Raw genomic sequence first — 3,262 nt, 5'->3', positions numbered from 1 at the left:
TCAAGGAGAAAAGGGTAATCACGTATAAAGGGAAACCAATTAGAATTACCTCAGATTTCTCAGCAGAGACAATCAAAGCAATAAGAGCCTGGAATGATGTATGCCATGCCCTAAAAACAAACAACTATCAACCACGAATACTGTACCCAGCTAAACTCTCCTTCATAACTGAAGGCCAAATAAAAACCTTCCATAGCAAAGAAAAATTGAAACAATACAGCTCCACCAAACCAGCCCTACAAAAGATCCTTAAAGATGTCCTACACAAACAAAACCAACAAGACCGCAATAAAGGCCAAGAAACTGCACCCAAACTGAGAATCCAAGAACCATAAGAAGAACCCATAAGAAGGTGGATAACATGGCAAGGACTCCTAAATACCTCTCAGACCTATCTATCAACGTTAACGGATTTAACTCTCCAATTAAGCGACATAGACTGTCTAGTTGGATTAAAAAGCAAGATCCTTCTATCTGCTGCCTTTAAGAGTCACATCTTGCTCGTAAAAACAAACACATTTTCAATGTTAAATGCTGGAACAAAATTTACCAAGTAAAAGGCCCCCATAAACAGGCTGGAGTTGCAATCCTAATATCAGATAAAATATATTTCAAATTAAAATTCGTGAGAAGAGATAAAGAAGGTCGCTACATACTAACTAAGGGATTTCTCCTTCAGGAGGATATCACAATTCTAAATATCTATTCACCAAACAACGGAGCACACAAATTTATCCAAGAAACACAACTTTCCCTCAAATCCCACATAGATCCAAAGACATTAATTGTTGGTGATTTTAACACACCACTTTCCCAACTAGATAGATCAACTCGACAAAAACTCAACAGAGAAACCGCAGATCTACACAACTGTTTATAATCTTATAAACACCAAGAAGTGTAATTGCTAGGTCTTAGGAAAGTTCTCTATTATTTTTTGAGGAACTTCTATACTGCTTTCCAGAATAGGTAAACAAGTTTACATGATCACCGATGATGTACTAGGGTCTCCCTTTTTCAGTATCTGTCAATATTTTCTCAAAAATGGACATTCTAACTGGAGTGAGGTGGAATCTCAGTGTTGTTTTGATTTGCATTTACTTTATGTTCAGAAAGTTTGAGCATTTCATCATGTGTCTACTGACCATTTTTACTTCTTTTTTTGAAATTTGATTCTCTTGTCAAGGTGATGTACTGAGGGATTATAGTTATATAAGTAAATTAATGAATAAATTTCTTGTCGAACATTGCTACCTTCTCCCTCATTTTTCTCCCACTTGCCCTCCCCTTCAATTCCCCTCCCCCATTGTAAAGTTCATTTCCGACACATTGTGTTGTGAATATCACTGTTGCATTGTTTCATCTCTTGTCCTTTGTCTCACAATTTTATTGTTCTCCTTCCCTCCCCCAATTCAGATAAATGTATATACAAGATACAGAGTTCCAAATCAAATACAGTGACAACAGGGCATAAACCAAAGGAAACCAAAAATGCAAGAAAATACAAATAACTTCACACAGTACATTAAAACAACAACAAAGAAAAACCTCTTATTTCCATACTTTGGAGTTCATTTTTCTTACTATCATCCTATTTGTACATAGCTACTGAATTATTTTAGTCCTCTTCTAGTTCTATCATTGACACATACTAATTAATACAAATGAGGGAATCCATGGATTCTATGATGTTTTGCAAGTCTTTCCATTTCTTTATGAATGAGGTGATGTAATTCTTTCTGATCGAAGTATAGAATTCCATTGTGTATATATACGACATTTTCTTGACCCATTCATCTATTCAGGGGCATCTGGGTTCAGTGTATATCTTGGCTATGGTAAACAATGCTGCAATAAACATAGTTGGGCTGGTAGCTTTAGTGTGACCTTGATTGTGGTCATTTGGGTAAATGTCCATAACTGGGATTGCTAGATCATAGGGGAGCTATTAGTATACTTTTTTGAGGAACCTCCATACTGCATTCCAGAGTGGCTTAGTTTCTGAGAAGTCTTCAGCTCATTGGCCCATTTATTAATTGAGTTGATGGTTCTTTGAGGGATTTTCAGAACTCTGTTTATTCTGGGTATTAGACCATTTTCTGATTCTCCCATTCTGTGAGATGTCTTTAGTTTGTGGGGTATGTCATTTGCTGTGCAGAAACCTTAAAGTTTGATGCAGTTCCATTTAACCAGTTTTCCTTGATTTGATGTGCTTCTGGATCTTTACTCAGAAAGTACTGACCTGAGTTTCTGTCATTTAGCCAATAATATTCATTGTAGTAGCTTTAATATTCAATAGTAATAGATGAACTCCAGTATAAGATTAACAAACCATTACATTTAGTTTTCATGCCTCATTATCATCCTTCAATCCTGAAATATTTTAGGATTTATAAATTGAAAGAAATGTTTTATAAGCATATGACTCCATGCAGATTATTTATTAGAACTTTTAGATTTCTTGTGATGTTATATTTTTCTTCCTGTGTAAGTTATGCTTTTGTAGATGAAAGGAAGGGAAATAGTGAGAAAGACACAGGTGATTAAATCAATTTATTTATACAGGAAGAGACTATGTAGACTTAATCTTGGGATTATCTATGATAAAATTAAAATTAAGACTGATTTTTAAAAATGTCATTGAAATGTTTACATTTCATAAAATTTAGTAAAGAATATAATTGAATATTATAAAATAAACTTAGTATTATACCCATCATGATGAATCAGTTTAAAAAATCAGTTTAAACTTGTTCAACCACTTTGGAAAGCAGTATGGAGGTTCCTCAAAAGACTTCACATAGAGCTCCCCTATGACCCAGCAATCCCACTTTTGGGCATTTACCCAAATGTTTACAAACAAGACCACACTAAAGCTAGTAGCACAACTATGTTTATTGCAGCGTTATTTACCATAGCTAAGATATGGAACCAGCCCAGATGCCCCTCAGTAGATGAATGGATCAATAAAATGTGGTATATATACACAATGGAATTCTATGCCTCCATCAGAAAGAATGACATTGCCCCATTTGTTAGGAAATGGAAAAACTTGGAAAAAATTATATTAAGTGAAGTAAGCCAGGCCCAAAGAAACATAGGTCCCATGGTTTCCCTTATTTGCAATATCTAGTATATGTATGAGTCAAGCAGAAAAGGTCAGATAATGTGATGTTAGGAAAATGAACTCTTAGATAGGTATTTTAATGTTTTTTTTCTTTCATGCATTTGTTTCTAACGCATTTATAAGATTATCTCTTTG

This window comes from Dipodomys ordii, unplaced genomic scaffold (genome assembly GCF_000151885.1).
Source record: "Dipodomys ordii isolate 6190 unplaced genomic scaffold, Dord_2.0 Scaffold80, whole genome shotgun sequence".
Taxonomy (NCBI): domain Eukaryota; kingdom Metazoa; phylum Chordata; class Mammalia; order Rodentia; family Heteromyidae; genus Dipodomys; species Dipodomys ordii.
This window is presented reverse-complemented; position numbering follows the sequence as displayed.